Raw genomic sequence first — 21,273 nt, forward strand, 5'->3', positions numbered from 1 at the left:
TTTTTGGGGTTTCTCATACATAAGAATTGATGGGTTACCTTTAAATTTTTAGGTTTCTTTTTTGGGTTGTTTTTTGTTTTGCTTGGGGGCCACAACCAGTGGTGCTCAGGACTTACTTCAGGCTCTGCACTTAGGGAATCACTCCTGGGCAGGTTTGAGGGACCATATGGAGTTCTGGTGATTGAACCTGGGTTGGAATTAATAGCAAGGCAAAAGCCCTACCTGCTGTACCATTGCTGTGGCCCCTACATATTTTTAGATTTCTTAGGTTTCTTGGCTACAAAATCTTAATACAGTAGGTCTCTAATAGATTGCAGGAACCTGATTTTTCTCATTCTAAATGATTTAGATTCCATCAGTTGGGAGGGGAGATGTGAGCTGAAAGTAGATAATGGACCAAACATGATGACCTCTCCATATCTGTATTGCAAACCATAATGCCCAAAAGTAGAGAGAGAGTATGGGGATTTTTTTGTCTGCCATGGAGGCAGGGGGAGCATGGGAAAGGGGAGAGTATACTGGGGATATTGGTGGTGGGGAGTGTGCACTGGTGGAGGGATGGGTGTTTGATCATTGTGTGATTATAACCCAAACATGAAAGCTTGTAACTATCTCACGGTGATTCAATAATTTTTTAAAAAATGATTTAGATTCCAGTGATCCAGGAGCACACTTGGAGAACATTGACTTAGACTAATTTACCTTCGTTGTTCTAGCCTATTTTCTACTCTCTTAATATCACACCCAACCCCCTTCTTTCTCACTTTCCATTTATCACTACTCCCACTTCAGAAGTTTAATATAACAAGTACTATATAATATCAACTTCTAACAAATACTATATAATATAAACTGATATAAAGAAAGATGCAAATGGCATAAAATGGAAGAAATACCACTATGGACAAGGGAGATGGAGCAATAGGCTAAAGCGCATGCTTTCCATGCAAGGATGCCCAGGTTTTATGCTTAACACCACGTGGTTCCCCCAGCCACCACCAGGAATTTCACCTGAGCATTGAACTGGGAGTATCCCCTGAGCACTACTAAGTGTTTCCTCTCAAGAAAACGCTACTTGGTGATAACCTGAAAGATGGGAATGATTAGACATAAGCAAGAGGTATTAGTGTGTGGTAGAGTATTTGCAATCAGTGAGCATTTACTAGGACTTTGAATAATGAGAGAATGTATCTGGATGAGGACAGGGAAACTTTTAAAGTACCTTGACATGAGAGGGTAGTATAGAGGAAATGCAGCTCAAAAGGGGAAATAAAGATGGTATATAAGGAATAAAAACATTGAGTAGGCAGATTGCATATAGGTTATGGTAGATCATACATACAGCAGAGGCAACATAGCACTATGAATATGTTTCAATCATGGCACTAATATATCAAAACATCATGAATTATATAGATTAGGAGTCTATTTTGGATTAAGATATCCCAGATACTTTTATAGGAATCAAGATATAGATTATTTATATCAGGATTTCAATTAAGGCAACAGTAACAGAGAAATTGTAGAAAGCGAAAAGAGTATGAGATCAAAGATGTTAGAAGGCATAGTAGAGGAATAAACTGAAGTCTTTGACACAAAGATTGAATATAAATTATGAAGAAAAGTCCCAGAGTTAGTCTTGTTTTTCTAATCCGGTAGATTGGTGGATTGGTGGTTGTATTTGGTCATCAGAGCTATTAGAATTAAGTATCCCACTTAAGCAGTAGTAGTTAATCGTGTTATGCATTACAAGTTTGAGATCAAGGTGTTAGGAGAAATGGTTCCTCTAAGGCGCAAGAGAGAATCTTTTTCTTTATCTTCTAACTTCTGGATATTTGCTATATGCTTTCACTTTTCTTGGCTTATTGATACAACACCCTGATCTCTGTCTTCATCTTTACATGACATTCTCCCTATATTCATGTTTGGTTTTTTTGTCCAAATTTCTTCTTTCTGTTAGGATACCAGTCATCTAAGTATAGAAGCAACTTAATGATTTGATTACCTGTAAAGACTATTTCCAAATAAAGTTACATGCTGGAGTTTCAAAGCATATATTTTGCAAGATAAAATTCAACCTGTAATGGTAGAAATGAGTAAAAAGGACTGATAGAATAGATTTTTGGATTAGGTTGAGAGAAGTTTTGAAGAGTAGTTAGGAAATAGTTATTAGGGATTTATATTCAGATGAGTTGAATAGAAAATCATCATCATCATCATCATCCCATTGATCATCGAATTTCTTGAGCGTTCTCAATAACGTTTCCATTCTTCCAAAGCCCTGAGATTTTAGAAGCCTCTCTCTACTTGTCCTTCCAATGATGCCGTACCGGAGGCTCTTTCAGGGCCAGGAGGAATGAGACCCAGCTTGTTACTGGTTTTGGCATATTACTACACCATGGGGAGTTTGCGAGGCTCTCCCATGTGGGTAGGAAATTCCCAGTAGTTTGCCAGGTTCTCCCAGAGGGAGAAGTAAGCTATAAGCTTCCAGGAGCTTGCTTTTAAGTCTCTGGATGCTGGCCATTGACAGGATTATATGGCGCTGGGGGGCAGCCCCTGGGTGTGACCACCTAGCTACTGGGAGATAGGAAATCTGGACGGAAGAGGCCCAACCCCGATTGGAGCAGGCTTGGAGGTCTCAGCCCCAGGTCCCACACACCTGGGTTCTTCTGCCGTTTCCTTCATGCATGAGGCTCATCTGAACGTGTGGAGAGGGGCCTTGAGCTTGGCTGTGGCTAGACTCCTGAGGTCTTCGGCCTCTGGGATCCCTGCTCGGGGCGGGGAGGGAAACTGGAGCCCATCCTCTCTTCTCCGAGGAAGCCCCAGGGAAGACAGCCAGGGTCACACCCAGGGACTGCCCCCCCATGCCATGTAATTCTGTCTCTCCCTGCCCTGTCTTCCCCGGGAGGGGGGCCTCTTCCACCAAAATTTCCCATCTCCCAGTAGCTAGGCGGTCACACCCAGGGGCTGCCCCCAGCACCGTGTAATCCTATCAAAGGCCAGCATCCAGAGACTGAAAAGCAAGTTCCCGGAAGAGAGCGATACAGAATCTCTTGCCTACGTGCCTGACTGTCTTCCCCATAATAGAAAATAGAAAGAATAAAAGATAGTGCAGATGTGTTGGCTTAAATCTGAGAATAGGAGACTATTCTCAGATGTAACAGAATGGGAGACTAACACCCAAGGATAATAGAGATAAGGGCCTAGAGGATCACTTCACAGCTTGGAATCTGGCCTCACATGCTGGGGAAAAAGGCAGCTGGGATAGAGAAGAGACCACTAAGTGAATGATGCTTGGAGGGCTCACTAGGGATAGAGATGCATGCTGAAAGTAGACTATAGACCAAACATGTTGGCCTGTATTGCAAACCATAGCACACAAAAGGAGAGAGAGAGTAAAAGGGAATGTGTCTGCCACAGAGGCAGGTGGGGGTGATGGGAGGGATACTGGGAATATTGGTGGTAGAGAATGTGCACTGGTGGAGAGATTGGTACTCGATCATTTTATGACTGAAACATAATCACTAAAATTTGTAAGTCTGTAGCTGCATATCAGGGTGATTCATTAAAAATTTATAAATTAAAGAAAAACAGTGAGAAAGAAGTAATGGCTAAAGATGTAATGGCTAAACTAAAGAGAAGTTAGTATAAGAGCACTATGAAAGTCTGGAAAGTAAGAAAAGTGTTGAATTATAGGCTCAATTAAAGAATATGTAGCAAAAGAAAACTATAAACATTACCAGGTCTTCTAAAGATAAAATTAAAAACAAATAAGATAAAATGAACACTATCACTTTGCACTCAGGAATCACTCCTGGCAAGCTCGGGGGACCATATAGGATGCCAGGGATTAGACCCACATCGGCTGTGTGCAAGGCAAATGCTCTACTTGTTGTAATCTGGGCCTTCCACATTTTTAATAACGCATATTTAGGTTGTTGATATAAGCTTTTTTCTTTTTTTCTTAATGTAAGCCTGCATTGCTCTGCATTTTCCAAGTACATCTTTTGCTGTCTTTCATAGATTCTGGTAGTTTGTGTCTTTATTCTCATTAATTTCAAGGAATATTTTTATTTCTTCCTTGACTTTCTCTTTAATCAAATTATTGTGTAGCAATATTTGGTTCAGCTTCCAAGTGTTAGAAGTTTCCCTCCTCCCCTTTCTGTGGTTAATTTCTACTTTCATGCCATTGAGTTCTGAGAAGGTAGTACAATTTCTACATTTGTGAATTTATGTATGTTTGAGTTGTGTTCTAATATATGATTTATCCTGGAGAATGTTGCATGTGCATTAGAGAAGAATGTGTATTCTTGTTTGGAAATTTCAGGCTTTCTCGTGGTTATGATAGGTTAACTCCTCCCACTTTCTTATACTCCTGGAGCATCATCAGTCACCCCCACGACCAACTCCAGCGCCACCATCTTTCACTGGCCTTCCTTCAGAGACCCATAAATAAATCTCAGAAGAGATTAGAAGCCACAGTTAATCTTGGACCTGTGCAAGGCTGAACATACCAGAGTAAATTGGAGGGGGGCAAGTCAGCCTAGTGTCTGCCCAACCAGAGCAGTCCCCAGCAGCCGCTTGCTCTCACAAACCAAAATTGCCACCATGTCCCGCACTGGACTCTACCATCTCAGGATGGACCTCACCAAGATATAATCTGCTGAAATTTTGGGTATGCAGGTTTAGTGACTGAAATCTCCAGGCTTTCTTAGGGTTGGGATAGCTACCTCCCCCGACCTCCCCATACTTCCGGAAACCTTAGCAGTCATGTCCACACTCCAAAGCGGCCATCCAGTTAAAAAAGCTGCTCTAGCTTTACCTGACTGATAAGAGTACTGAATGCCCCGAACAAACATGATGACCTCTTAGTGCCTGTATTGCAGATCATAACACACAAAATGAGATAGAAAAAGAAGAAAAGTGCCTTTTTCGGGGGTTGAGTGGAGTTGTTGGGGAATGGTAGGAGGAAAACGGGAACATTGGTGATGGGAAATGTACACTGGTGGAGAGATGGGTGTTGGATCATTGTATGACTGAAACCCAATCATGAACAGCTTTGTCTGTCTCATGGATATTCAATTTTAAAAAAGAATGCTATATGTTTCATTCATATGTTAAGTACATAGAAATAAAGACTGAGGTTAGACAAGCAGCAGTGGAAATAAACCCTTCAGATATGATAGGTAGACCTGAGAACTGAGGGCATGGATGGATGAGGAAGCGAATATGGAAGAATGATTGTATAACACTGGTAGAGGGATTGGTGTGGTATTATGCAACTATAAAATAATGGCTTCTCGGGACCAAAGAGATAGTACAGTGAGTAAGGCATTTGCCTTCATGGGATCTACTTTAGTTTGATCCCTGACATCCCATACAGTCCCTTTGAGCACCTCCAGGAGTAACCTCTGACCATCACCAGGTATGGCCCAAAAACCAAACAAAAATGACTTCTCTTTTTTGTTTTTGTTTTGGGGGCCACACCCAGTGGTACTCAGTGTCTACTCTTGGTTCTGTCTTTAGGAGTCACTCCTGGCAAGGTTCAAGAGACCATATGGGGGGGGGGGGGTGCCAGGGATCAGGGAACAAACCTTAATGAGCCACATGCAAGGTAAGTACCCTACTTACTCTATTATCTCTTCAGCTTCATAATGACTTCTTTTCTGTTGTAAACTATATCTTAATTTTTATTAAACATTTTTTAAAGTTTTGCACTGAACAAAAGCAAATAGAGGCATTATAAATGGTGAATAGAATTGGTAACAAAGTTATATTAAAATTGTTATTTGATACAAATATGGCTGTGCTGATTGTGAGTCTGAAGAGGCTTGAAAATAAAAACTACTTTTGAGTAATTATTGAAGTGGAATTCTAAAAAAGAATGGAAGTGGAGAGATAATACAAGGGTTAAGACACTTCCCTTGCATGTGGTCAACCCTAGTTCAATCGTACAGTTCCCCTGTCCCTGGCACCTCCGGGACTGACTGCTAAGCACAGAGCCAATGGTAGCCCCTGAGCACCTCTGGGTGTGTCTTAGCCCCCACCACACCAAAATAGAAAAATGGAAAGTGATCCATGTTCATATGGAGTTGGCTTCAGAGAGAGTATAATTCTCTTCTTATAGAACAAGAGAGGTATATCACAGTGATTCAATAAAAAAAATTTAATTTTAATTTTTTTTAAAAAATTAAAACTTAAAGTATATATGGAGCCCATAGTTCTCCAAATAGAGATAGATTGGTTGCTAACTGATTCAAGAAATGATTTAGAAATAAAACTTTGAGGCCAGCACAATAGTACAGTGGGTAGGCTATTTGCCATGCAAATGGCTGACCCAAGTTCAATCCTTGGCATCCCATGTGTTTCCCCCAAGCATTGCCAGGAATTAATTCCTGAGTGCAGAACCAGGAGTAACTCCTGAACATTGCTGGATATGGCCCAAAACACAAACAAAAACTAGCAATAAAACTTTGCGATGGAAAGGCATATATGGAATAAACATTCCAGATGGTATGGAAAGAAGAGATCAATGAAGGGTCAGAAGCACATCTCAAGAATCAGTATGACCATAGCTGGAAGCCTGCCTCATGAGCTGGGGGAGGAGGCAGCTGGAATCAGAAGGGATCAATAAGTCAATGGTGGTTGGAGGGATTGTTCAGGATGGGAGATGTGTGCTGAAAGTAAACAAAGGACCAAACATGATAGCCTCTCAGTATCTATTTTGCAAACCATAATGCTCCAAAGTAGAGAGAGAGTATGGGAGAAATTGTCTGCCATAGAGGCAGGGGGAGGGCTGGAATGGGGGAGATAGTGGGGACATTGGTGGTGGAAAACATGCAACTGATGTAGTGATGGGTGTTTGATCATTGTATGACTGAAACTGAAACATGAAAGCTCTGAAACTATATCTCATGGTGATTTAATAAAAATTTATAAAAATAAAAACACAACTCAAGACAAAAATTAACCGCCCCCCCCAAAAAAAAAGAAAATAACCTATAATGTAAAAGCTTTCTACAGAAGTAACAAACTTTATCTGGTCCAGCATCTTACAATAATTTTATCAACATCTTCACTGCTTGGAGAATGACACATTCTTGAGCAGATTTATATATAAAAACAGTATTAACCTGTGGGGAATGAATCACAGGGAGTCCCCAAGACCATTACTTCCCATAAGCATTCTGTGCATAGAAAACTCTACACTGAAAACATGACATCTAAACTGCAACCAGCATACTGTGAAATTTGCCTGTCAAGTTGGCAGGTAGCTGGGGTTGGCGGGAAAGAGGAGCAGCATGGGAAAACTTGTGGGTATAAGTTAATACTGATAGTGGGATTGGTGTTGTAATATTGTATGCCGAAGACTCAACTGTCAAAAAATTTGTAAGAGTAAGCCATGGCTGCTTAATTAAAAAACTTTTTAATATAACACACCACTCCAACCTGGGAGTGGGCATTAGCCTTTGAATGTGTTTGAGTCCCACGCAATCGCCTCCTAGGACCAGTATAAAAATAATAGTTGGAAATGATCATTTTGGACAGGAACTGAGTGTTGAAAGTAGGTAAAGGGATATATCTGGTAACCTTTCATTATCTGTACTGCAAACTATAAGACACAAAGGGAGAGAGACAGAGACAGAGAGAGACTGAGAGAGAGAGAGAGAGAGAGAGAAAGAGAGAAGAAAGTACCTGCCCTAGAAGCTGTGTGCAGGAGAGAAACTGGGGACATTGGTGGTGGGAAATGTGCACTGCTGAAGGGACAGGTGTGGGACCATTATACAACTGAAACCCAATCATGAACAACTTTAACTTTGTAACTGTGTATCTCCCTGTGATTCAATTAAAAAATTAAAAACTCAAAGTTAAACTTAAGAAAAAAATAGAACACATGCGTTAGATGGCGTGTGTGAGGCCCTAGATTCAATCCCCAGTACCAAAAAGTCCTCTATAGACCAGTTCAAAGAGCAGAGGAAATGGTCAGTGAGTAAACCCATAAGCCATTAGTTGGGTATTGGCATGATAAACCTACCTAGAGGTTTTCGGGAGGTGAAGGAGTCCAGGGTGCTGAGGAGTTTGAGATAGAATCCTGGCCAGGATGTAATTAAAGGATTATAAAGTGATCAATTCAAGAGATTAAAGGTCCCAGCAGATGAAAGAGTTGTCCTTGTGTGATGAGGGGCAGTCAGTGAGGTAGCTGATAAACATACTATGTTTGGAAGGGCAATGTAGATATCTGAGGTGTTGAGAACACTCTCCCAGGCACATCCATGTAGAATCATGATTGGAGTAACAACTGGCAGAGGCAAAGGAAGCAAGGCACTGTGAGACAGGGAACTCACCTCACACTTTACCTGAACTACCTTGCAGCCTCCTCACTGGGGCATGTCATATTTCCTTTCTTTCTTAGACTATTTGTTCTTTTGACTTTTTCTCTTTGTGAACCCCTCCAGCTCAAACATTTTTATTAGACTTGAGAGAAATTAGAAATGCTGCACATTTCTCATTTTCCTTATAAAACTTGGTGACTCTTTCTCTTTACATTTCTCAGAACACTTCTTTGTGGGGGTTGCTGACTCCCTGAATTCGCTTCCATTAATTTTTTTTAATTTTATTGAATCACCGTGAGATAGTTACAAGCTTTCATGTTTGGGTTACAATACACAATAACCACACACCCATCCCTTCACCAGTGCACATTCCCCACCACCAATTTGTTTTCTTTGTACCACTGAAGTAACCTAGGAATTACTTTTTTTTAGTGGAACAAAATTCTTTTACCTCTTTTGTTGTAGAAAAACATGTCTGAGTGTCATCACTAAAAGGAGGAATTCCTAGCTGCCTTTGTACTTTCTGATTGCCATGACCAACTGGCAGCCTTTGAATCTGAGGAGTAACCCCTATAAAAAGAAACATTTTTCCCCACATATAAAATAGTCAAAAGGAGAAGTCAAGAACTAATGATGGCAGAATATGAATACAGTCACTATCCTATGCTCCTTTTAATCAGGACTGATATATTCACCTACTGAAATGTACTATTCAAAGGTAATATTGAACTTTTCAGTGTTCTGGCAATATACAAAGAACTCCAAGTTCAGAAATAAGCCCTATTAATATTAAGCCTGGGAAAGTAAAATCTTGGTGTTCTCATTAACACAACAAAAACTCTCATTTGAGAGAATGGGAAATACATTTTTGTAGAACACTTCCCTCAGTAGCAGAATAGGATATCACATTTTCTGTTGCTTAGTGACAGATCCAAACTGAAGAGATTGCTATCTGTTCCACCTCTGCTCTTCAGCATGCCCTGTACCCCAAGAGGAAAGCAATCTCTCCTCAGGTTTTCAGAAGGGAAACGTTTTCACACTTAAACTAGAGAATATGTTTTTCCACCTGGCTTGGAGGACATAAGCATAGCCACTGGATCGCAGCACAAGAAGAAACATCTGGGAAAAGATGAAGTAGCATGAATTCGTATCATTCATCTGTAGCTAGCTCTAGATTTATAGAATAACTCAGCTGACTTGAGATGCTATCCGTGGAACTGATTTAGCAAGCAAATGGAATAATATTTCCCCTGGTTGGCAAATTGTTCATGTTCCTTTCCCCATACAGTTTCCTGCATACAACCATCCTCAGTCTGAGCATTTTCTTTTGATGTGATTGTTAGGAACACTTCCTTTCTCATAACAAGTATCTCAGCTTCTAGGATAAATAAGAAAGAGATTATTTGGAGTGCTCAGAATCTAAGTCTGTGTAACAATTTCTCTTCAGAGATACAAAATATGTACAACTCCAGTCAGAATTAAATCAGTAACAAAATCATATGAAATGAATGTGTCACACTGAAAGTCTTTTGAGACAGTTAAACTAAAATGTGCAGTTTAATAGTGCCATATCAGAATAATGGCATGGCCATCCACAGAAAATAAATGTGAACCCTTAGAATACGTGTCACCACTAGTAGATCTTTCTCACCAGAATTCCACCTACCTGCACTGCCACTCTCTCCTTTGGCTAGACAATTGGATCATATCATCATCCATAAATATGTAATTAGCTTAGTAAAACCTGAAGGTGTTGAATTAAACTTGTCACCTCTGTAGAGTTAATTTCCTTTTAGGAATAAGTAATATTTATACCATTAAAATATTTTCCTTATATGTTTTATCTTTGTAAATCATAACTTCTATACAGTTCACTACAGAAAGGATAAATCTTGTCTTTGGATTCCAGTTAGAAAATTTTTCTTCCACCATTCAGAGGTAATGCTCCCAAAGATTTATTTTCACTATTTTCTGTAAGTCAATTCTATCTAAAGTCCCTCATCATAGTCAGCTGAGAACATTCCCACACTTGTTCAGTTGCCTTTGAACATTCTTATGTTGTACATACCAATTTGTAATTTGGGAGTATTTCTTAGATTTTATTTTGGTTTTTGATGTAACAAAAAATTGGTTTACAAGACTGCTTCATTTTAATGGCATAACTTGATTCACAACTCTTCAAAATATGGTGCCATACTGCACCCACGACCAGAATAACAATGTTTCTTCACCAGTCCATTGAATCCCCTCTATATTTAAATCACCCCTTCTTCCATCCCCTCTGGTAACCACAATTCTGTGGTCTGGGGCTAAGAGGTTGATATTTTATTTTGTTTTATTGCTTTGTTTCTCTATGCCCCACATATAACTAAGATAATCTAGAATTCCTTTTACTCCTTTTGATTTCTTTCACATGAATTTTGATATATTTTGCTGTTGTCACTTTTCTGGGCTTTATGCTTCATTAGGATAAAAAAAACAAGTATGAAAGTTCTCACTAACTTGGAACATAAGAAGTAAAGGTGAGTGGCCTATTCACTGTCACCCCTTGGTCATCGACTTGTTTGAGTGGGCACCAGTAACATCTCTCATTGAGAGACTTACTGTTACTGTTTTTGGCACATCCAATATAACATGGAAAATATGCAGGAAATGTTTGTCAAATGGATTAAACTTGTCTGATTAAATATTTTTAAATAACTCATGAGTTTTACCTTAAAATATATAATAACTATAATTTAAGTTAACCTATGTTTCTTTGTGTATCTTAATTTTTAACCAATAATTTTTATTAAAAATGTTTATTTTTTAGATTCTATGATTTACTATATTGATAATGGTTTGCCATGCACATAGTTCCATCACCAGTGTCCCCATCTCCCTCCTCCAAGGACTCCAAACATCCCTCCCTGTCACCTCCCCACTCAAATCTGTTGTGTGAATTAGTTCTCTCATTATGTTGCTTTTGGACATTTGTGCTACCTCACTGTGTATCTTTAAGTGCCACATATCAAAGAGATCATACTGCATCTATCCCTTTCCTCTGACTTACTTCACTGAGCATGATATCCTCTAGTTCCATCCATTATGTCCCTTTTAACAATTTGTATTTCTTCTTTGAGGAAGTTTCTGTTTAACTATTCATCCCATTTTTGAATGGGGTTGGATTTTTCTTCTAAAGTTCTACCAGTGTTCCAGCCTTTCTGGAAAACAATATGGACAGTCCATCAAAAACTAGAAATTGAGCTTCCATATGACCCCGCAATACCACTTCTGGGAATAAATCCAGAGAATGCAAAAAAGCACAGTATAAATGACATCTGTACCTATATATTCATTGCAGCTCTGTTCACAATAGCCAAGATATGGAAACAACCCGAGTGCCCTAAATCAGATGACTGGTTAAAGAAACTTTGGTACATCTGCACAGTGGAATACTATGCAGCTGTTAGGAGAGATGAAGTCATGAAATTTGCTTAGAAATGGATAGACATGGAGAGTATCATGCTAAGTGAAATGAGTCAGAAAGAGAGGGACAGACATAGAGGGACTGTACTCATTTGTGGAGTATAGAATAACATCACATGAGGCTGACACCCAAGGACAGTAGATACAAGGGCCAGGGGGATTGCTCCATAGCTGGAAGACTGCTTCATGAGCAGAGGGGTGAAGGCAGATGGAATAGAGAAGGGATCACCAAGAAAATGATGACTGGAGGAACCAGTTGGTATGGGAGATGCATGCCGAAAGTAGATAATGGACCAAACATGATGACCTCTCAGTGTCTGTGTTGCAAGCCATAATGCCCAAAAGTAGAGAGAGAGTATGGGGAATGTTGTCGGCCATAGAGGCAGGGGGAGGGTGGGAAAGGGAGGGTATACCAGGATATTGGCAGTGAGGAATGTGCACTGGTAGAGGGATGGGTGTTTGATCATTCTGAGATTGTAACCCAAACATGAAAGCTTGTAACTATCTCACAGTGATTCAATAAAATTCAAATTTTTTTAAAAAATAAATAAAGTTCTACCAGTGTATGTATCTTTGATATTATGTATCTTTGATATTAACATTAACCCCCTATCAGACGACTGTTGGTTGGGTAAATAATTTCTTCCATTTTGTGGGCTGTCTGTATCATTGTTATCATTTCCTTTAAGGTGCAGAAGCTTCTTAATTTAATTAACATTTGTTAATGCTCCCACTTGCTTGGTCAGTGGTATTTCATCCTCGAAGATGCCTTTAATTTCAATGTCATGGAGAGTTCTGCCTACACTTTACTCTATGTGCCTTATGGATTTGGGTCTGATATTAAGGTTTTTAATCCACTGAGGGGGCTGAGAGATGGGACTGGAAGGAGGCAGCAACCATCATGGAAGGAAACATTCAGCAGGGAGGAGGAGGTGGTGCATAAAGGGGATAAAGTGTTACATATGCAAACCTATCAGCAACACTACTGTTAACTATAGTGCAAGAAATGCATATCCTTTTTGAAGTGCCCATTGTAGAGACAGACTGGTGGAAGGCAAGAAAATGGAGATGGGGGGAAATTAGTGGAGGGACGTGGACACTGGTGAAGGGATCAGTGTTGAAGTGATATACCTGAAACCCATTCATGAATAACTTTGTAATTTCACAGTGACAAAATAAGAATTGTTTTAAAGAGTCTTCACCAGAATTTTGTGGTGCCTGAGGTTGAGATTTTTAAGATAGTGATAGGTGCACAATAATATATTGTTGTCCAATTTGCAATTCCCTATTGACATATGATATTGAGTATATTCCAGTATGCTTTGTTGCCACTGATATGTCTTTAGTGAGGTATCTGTTCAGCCCTTTACCTAATTTCCCACCTGCCCTCCCCATGGCATTCACTTTTCTTCTCTTTTTCTCTCTTTCTCCTTTCTCTTTTTCTCTTTCTCTTTCTCTCACACATTTGTTTTGGGCATTATGGTTTGTAGCACAGGTATTGAGAGATTATCATGTATATCCTTGGGTTACTCATTTTCTTACTGTTGAGTTTTGAGTCGTTTATGAGATCTTTTATAAATATGTTCTACAAGTCTCCAGCTTATCTTCTCATTTTATGGATATAAACTTTCACAGAGCAATTTTTAATGTTAATAAACCAAATTAGCAGGTATAACTTTCATCCATTGTGCTTTTCATGTTGTGCATAAAAAGTCTTTACCATCATGTTATTGTTTAAGGTTATAGACTTGTATTTTTAATTATATCATGATATGTTTGGGGTTTGTTTGTGGTGTTTTTATGTGGCTTGATAGGGTTTCTTGTTTGTTTCTGTGTTTGGGGACCATACCTCACAGTGCTCAAGGCGTATTCTCAGCTTGGTGTTTGGGGGTTGTTCCTATTCTCAGGGGACCATGGAATTGGCTCCAATGGCATAGGGATTGAACCTGAGAAAATACCAATTTTGGATTGCTATGGTGTTCAATATAAACACAAAGGTGGATAAAACTGACATATTGAAAATATTCCTATTCATGACCGCCCCTCTCAGAGAGCCCGGCAAGCTACCGAGAGTATCTCGCCCACACGGCAGAGCCTGGCAAGCTACCCATGGCATATTTGGTATGCCAAAAACAGTAACAAGTCTCACATGGAGATATTACTGGTACCTGCTCAAGCAAATCGATGAGCAACAGGATAACAGTGACAGTGACATGAACATTGAATATTTATCCATTTATTTAGTTTTTGTTTTATCTATCATTAAATGAAACTGTAGTTTTCCTCATATAAATGCATGTGTTCTGGCCACATGCAAGTTCCCTACCTCTGTACTATTTCTCCAGCCCCATTTTAATTTTTTACTTTTTTCATTAGTGTTTAGCATAGTACTTATTTCTCCATCCCTTTACCTTCAATATACATGTGCTTTTATGTTAAGTCATAGTTCCTAGAGACACTGTGTAGTATTCTCTCCCTCCCTCCCTCCCTCCCTCCCTCCCTCTCTGTCTCTCTCTCTCTGTCTCTCTCTCTCTGTCTCTCTCTCTCTCTCTCTTTTGGGCCACACCTGGTGGTGCTCAGGGTTTACTCCTGGCTCTGCACTCAGCACTCAGGATTCTATCATGGTTCAGGGGACCATAGGGGATTCTAGAGATCGAACCCAGGGTGAGCATCCTACCTGCTGTATTATTGCTCCAGCCCCAGTTACCTCTCTGACAAACTCTTTTAATTGGGTAGCACTGTAGCACTGTCATTCCGTTGTTCATCGATTTGCTCGAGCGGGCACCAGTAACATCTCGACTGTGAAACTTGTTGTTACTGTTTTGGGCATATTGAATACGCCACGGGTAGCTTGCCAGGCTCTGCCATGCAGGCGGGATACTCTCAGTAGCTTGCTGGGCTCTCCGAGAGGGACAGAGGAATCTAACCCAGGTCAGCTGAGTGCAAGGCCAACAACCCCTACCCACTGTGCTATCGCTCCAGTCCCTGTGCTATTAATTGGTATATTTATGCCATTAATGAGATGTTACTGGTGCCTGCTCAAGCAAATCGATGAGCAATGGGATGACAGTGATACAGTGATTAATATATTGGTGTAATATCCATCATATTTGTCACTGTTATCTTTGGGTGGGGCAATACCTGGCAGTGCTCTGGACTTCTGGTTCTGTGAGGGATCACTCCTGTTGGTGCTCAGGGGATCATATGCTATGGTAGGGATCTAACCAGAGGTAACTTCATACAAGGCAAGTGCCTTAAGCCCTGTTTGAGCTCTTCAACCCCTGTTTTCTAGTTAATGCTCTTGCTTCTTTGGATTTTCTTTTATAGTTTTCTGCATCTTGGGGTTTTCATCTGGAATGTGTTTTTGAGTTGCCTGGTATTGAGCCCAGGGTCTCATGCAGGCAAGGCAACGGCTACTAACAAGGCACATTCATACCTTTTGTTGTTTTTAATTGAGGATTTTCTATGATTTTATTTTCTTTCCTTGCATATTCGATGCACATTATATATGTGGCATTTCTTAGTGATTATCTAGAGTTTGCTATGAAAATTAACAGCTACACCAAATCCACTTTCATATAATACAGACCAGTATGCAATGCAAATAAGTAAATCACTGATGAAAACAAGATATCCTAATTCCTCCCTTTATCAGTAGTTCTATTGCAGTCCTTAATTTCACTTATGTATAAGCACACATACATGTATATATACAAAATCATATAATTGAATACATTGTCACCATTGTGTTGAAAAATTGCCTATTATATCAGTTAATAAGAAAAATTTAAATAATTTATTTTACCTTTGCATATTCCTTCTCGGATGCTCTTTATCTAGATAGATCCACGTATCTGATGCATCATCTTTATTCTCTCTTAAGAATGACTTTAACGGTGCTAGGTATCAAACTCCAGGCCTCACACATGCAAGGCAAATGCTCTGCCAAGGCACGTGCTCAAGCCACATCTCTGACATAAGGGATTTTTATATAGATATAATAAACAGATAACATTATATTACAAGTAATATATAATATCATGTTTCATAATTTGTATGTGTTATTTGTATGATCACCAAAGCTAAGCTAGCATCACTTTTCCTTCAAAGTTACAATTTTCTTTATATGAGAACTTTTTGAAAAAAAAATTTATTGAATCACCGTGATATAGAGCATTAAATAATTTGTTCGTGATTGTGTTTCATGCATACAATGTTCCAACACCATACCTCCACCAATATAATTTCCCAGCACCAGTGTCCCCAGTTTCCCTCCTACCCCTTCAAGCCTATCCCAACCCCAGTCTGCCTCTGTGGCAGGCATCTGATGAGAACTTTTAAGGTCTTTGGGATGGACAAAAATAGAAAGAGGGAGAGAGAGAAACAGAGAGAGAGAAAGAGAGAGATACAGAGGAAAAAGAAAAGTGCCTGCCATAGAGACAGGCTGGGGTGGGGGCAGGTGGGAAACTGGGGAATTTGGTGGTGGGAAATGTACGCTGCTGAAGGGATGGGTGCTGGAATATTGTGTGATCTAAACAGAATCATGAACAACTTTGTAACTGTATCTCAAAACAAATTAAATGAAATAAATAAATAAGATCTATAGACTGGAGTGATAGCACAGCAGGTAGGGCATTTGCCTTGCACAAGGCCGGCATGGGTTCAATTGCTCCATCCCTCTTGGAGAGCCCGGCAAGCTACCAAGAGTATCTTGCCTGCACGGCAGAGCCTGGCAAGCTACCCGTGATATGCCAAAAAGAGTAGCAACAAGTCTCACAATGGAGATGTTACTGGTGCCCACTCAAGCAAATCAATGAACAACAGGATGACAGTCACAATTCTATGGACTGGAGAAATAATACAGTAGTAAGGCACTTAACTTGTACACAGCTGACCCAAATTCAGTCTCCAGCCCTTTTTATGGCCCCCTAATCACACCAGGAGTGATTCCTGAACACAGAGCCTAGAGTAAGCCCTGTGCATAGCTGGGTATGGCCCACCTACGTCCAAAATAAAACAATCTACTCTCCTAGCAACTTTGAAATGTGCAAGGAATGGTTTTTGTGGATTTGATTATCTGTTTTGGGGTGTTTGGAGTTCATTTTTCTTTTTTGTGTGTTTGTTTTTTGAGTTTGGGGTCATACCCAACAGTCCTTGGGGCTTACGCCTGATTCTGCACTCAAAGATCACTCCTGCCAGGAGTTGGGGAACATATGTGGTGCTGAGGATCAAACCCGGGTTGGCCACAGACAAGTCAAGCACCCTACCTGCTGAACTAGTGCTCTAAATACCTTAATATGGTATTTTTAGCTATAAGTATCAAGCTGTATGTTATATTTCTGTGATTTATTTGGGTTTTTAGCTGTATATTTTTTTGTATTTCACCCACTTCATCCACCTCTTTCATCCATAGTCCACATTCCATCTGACAACCACCAATCTGTTTTCCTATTTACAAGATTGAGTTTTGGGCATTTTGTCGGGGGCGGGGGGGGGCTAGGGAAGATATTTGTTTTCAGCTTCCACATATAAGTGAAATCATAAGGTATTTGTCTTTCTCTTTTATCCTTTCCTTTTTGGGTCCTACCCAGTGATGCCCAGGGTTACTCCTAGCTCTGCATTGCAGAATTGCTCGTGGTGGTCCTCGGGGGACTATATGGGATGCCAGGGATCCATCCTGGGTCAGCCACATACAAGGCAAATGCCCTACCCACTGTGCTATCACTCTGGCCCATTATTTGTCTTTCTCAGTCTGTATTTTTATTCAGCATAATCCCCTTAAGGTCCACTTATGTCATTGCAAATGGCTAGTTTTTATGCTTTTTATGGTTGAATAATATTTCATTGTGCTGTTCTGTAGATAAATTCATGAACCTCATAGCAATGTTTTGATCAACAATGGACTGCATATACAGTGTTGATCCCAAAATTACTATGCCCAGTGACACTGTAGCCTTTTTTTAACCTTGGAGCTTTCATATTTTATGCTGGCAGTTGCCTCATACTTCTCATCTTTACCGTGTTTCTTGAGAGTGTAATTTGCCCTTGAACTTGATTGGATCACATGTTGTTTTGTTCATCATGACCCTAAGCATAAAAAATCCACTGCTAATTTTGCCAGTCAATAATGAAGGGCTATGCAAGTGGAAAATTAGTGCTGGATACTGATCACTGGTCAGGCATGTCCCTTTTCATACTAGCTAAGATCTTGATGAACAAAAACAAAGAGATAGACTCTGTCAAAGAAGCTCCTTCATTGAAAGCAACAAAGCTTGAGCTGCCCAACAAACTTTGAGAAGGGCTTACAGCAGATTCATAGAAATTTTTTGTGACCTGGATTAAAGAACAGACATAAAAGAATAGCCCTCTCAGAAGCAGGATGATCTTTGCTAAGGCAAAAATCATTTTTGGCAGTGTTTTAAGAAAGTTTGGACCTGATGACAATGTTGAATTTACTGATAGATCTGGGTGACTTAAATGATTCAGGAACCATTTTCTATTACATAGTGTGAACGTGTGTGGTGGTCCTGCAATTGCCAAGGAAAAGACAGTTGAAAAAAATTGGAAACTCTAGATAAGTTGATTGTGGGGGAAATTACTTGCCAGAGCTTCAATATGGATTAAACCTCACTGTTCTGGAAATAGATGCCTCAAAGGATTTTCACCCATAATGAGAAGAAGCCAGTGCCATGTTTCAGGGCATTTAAGGACAGAATAACAGTGGTTAGGGGCAGCGTTAAGGATTACAAATTAAAACCCTTTGTTATATAATCTGGTGCAGTTAGTATAGCCTAAGACCTTCAGTGTTATCTATAAGCGTACACTGGCGTACACTGAGCGTGTACTAATGAAACAATAAAAGGTATGAGTTGGGGACTGGAGAGCTAGTACAGCAGGTGGGACTCTTGATCTCCAGCATCCCACATGGTCCCCTGAGCACCACCAGGAGGAATTCCTGAGTTCAGAGCCAAGAGTGACCCCTGATCATAACCTCGTGTGACCCCAAAAAAGCAAAAATTGTCTTGGATGACCCAATTCCTCTTCCTTCCAAAGTACCCTCCTGGATTGCTCTGCCAGTGAAATGAAAAAGTACTGTTTTTAGAACCCAGATATTTTATATTTTCTATTATTGATAATGTTTCTAGGATGTTATTCATACCAATATCAAAGGGGTGGTTTTCTCTCCAAACACTAGCTCTTTTGACCCAGTCAGTGGATCACATCTTTAAAGCAGCTTTTAAGACCTACTTACGTGAGGAAGAACTTTGCTCAAACCATTATGGTGGAGATTTTTGTGGGGTGTGGGAAGAAGGCATACCTAGTGATTCTCTGCACTCAGGAATTACGACTGGTGCTTGGGGGACTGTATGGGACATCAGAACTCAAACCCTGGTCACCTGCATGCAAGGCAGTCATGCTACGCACTTTCATCTCTCTCCAGTCCCCCTCAGGTTATTATTATGACAGAAAAAGACTCTTAGAGGACACTAACACAATTCTAGAAAGACCACAGGATCTATGACTACATCAAGATCTTGCTCAGGGGAGCCATAGCGATAGTAAAGCGGGTAGAATATTTGTCTTGCACAAGTCCAACTTAGGTTCAATTTCTGGCATCCGATATGGTCCCCAAGCATCACCAGGAGTAATTATTGAGTGCAGAGCCAGAGGTAACCCTTGAGCATCACCAGGTATGACCAAAGGCCAAAAAAAACAGAACTTGCTTGGTCATGGGCTTGGGCTTGGAGTGATATCACCAAGAAATGTATTAATCACATCTGGAAGATTTTCACAAGATTCATCCCTGATTTCAAACGATTTGCCCAGGATAAGAAGATTGTAAAAAATATTCAGTTTTGTAGTTGAGGTGGGAACCGTTTTAACATGGTGTATAAAAGAAAACTGAGGTTTTCCTAGAAGTAACTCCTCAGGAATCAACTCAGGGATCAGTTGGTGTAACTGAAACCGGAGTGCATAGCTGAAGAAGATGAACACTAAAGCAATTTCACAGTGAAGAGTTTACCAATTTTTGTAGTCCTCAACAAGTTCCTTTAAACATTTGAAAACATGAACTCTAACACAAGATTTTCAGTAATAAGGAAAAATTTGCATGTTATATTATATACTTGCAAGTAAGTAGTGGGATAAAAGGAATAAACCAAGCACATATCACAGACATATTTCTGAAAAGAGGAACACATCCTAAAGAAGAGGCTTAGACTTTCAGGCTGTGTTCAAGAAGAAGGTGTTTTCATCATAGGGGATGAAAACTCGATTCTAGTTATTTCCCCTCAAGACTCTCCAGTGGAATGAGATGTGGAGGTGAAAGACAGGGATATTGATGCTCTCAACGCTGTGTGTTTTTTTTATTTATTTTTTTCAACGCTGTGTTTTAATGAAAAAATTTAATGAAAAAATTTTAGAAATTTTATCACTGTATCACTATCACTGCCATCCCATTGCTCATAGATTTGCTCGAGTGGGCACCAGTAACGTCTCCATTGTGAGACTTGTTACTGTTTTTGGCATATCGAATACGCAACAGGTAGCTTGCCAGGCTCTGCCGTGCTGGTGGAATACTCTCGGTAGCTTGCTGGGCTCTGCAAGAGGGACGGAGGAATCGAACCCAGGTCAGCCGCATGCAAGGAAAATGCCCTACCCACTGTGCTATCACTCCAGCTAGAAATTTTAAATCATTAATTTTAAATAGAGAGAGTTCTTGAATGGAGATATAATGTAAATATATTTGCAAAGTTGTACATTGTGTTTGTATTTTAAGTTAAGTTTTATTAATAACCCCATAAAAATGGGGACAGGAGCTAAACACTTCCTTGAAGCAGCTATAAATGTGGCCAGTAGGTATATGAAAAAGTATTTATTGTCACTGTTTATCATAGAAATGCAAATCAAAATGGCATTGAGATATCATCTCACATCAGTGAGAACAATTTCATCAAAAAGAATAGAAATGACCAATGTTGACTGGGCTGCAGTGAAAAAGGAGCCTTAATTCACTTTTGGCAAGACTGCTGTCTGGCCCAGTCTTTATGGAAAACCTATAGAGAATCCTCAGAAATAGTAATAGAATTCCCATGTGTTCATCAGTTCTCTTCCTAATCATCTACCCAAAGAACACTAAAACATTTATTTTTTTTCCACAAGGGTATATGCACACCTATGTTCATTGCAACATTATTCACAAAAACCAAGGCCTGGAAACAATCCAGGTACCCCAAAATAGACAAGTGGGACATCCCGTAGTCACCACCATGTAAACAGCCCAGCTTCACAATTTCATGATTCATCTCAGAGGAGATGCCAAGCCACCCTGGGTGTTACCCAGGTACTCTGGTCTTTGGGCTGAAAACTCTGGGCTTTCTTGGAGTGGAAGTGGGCAACCTCACCCCCCACCCTACCCCAGTGCAGCCACAGCCAAATTCCACAGCTGCCTCGATGTAAAACAACCCAGCTT

The 21,273-nt window shown here is 40.0% G+C and overlaps 1 protein-coding gene across 1 annotated transcript in view; it reads left to right on the forward strand.

The window, feature by feature from the left end:
- The window catches only part of ENOX2 (ecto-NOX disulfide-thiol exchanger 2), a 380,924-nt gene that overhangs the window by 330,114 nt on the left and 29,537 nt on the right, over positions 1 to 21,273 (forward strand).

This window comes from Sorex araneus, chromosome X (genome assembly GCF_027595985.1).
Source record: "Sorex araneus isolate mSorAra2 chromosome X, mSorAra2.pri, whole genome shotgun sequence".
Classification (NCBI taxonomy): Eukaryota; Metazoa; Chordata; class Mammalia; order Eulipotyphla; family Soricidae; genus Sorex; species Sorex araneus.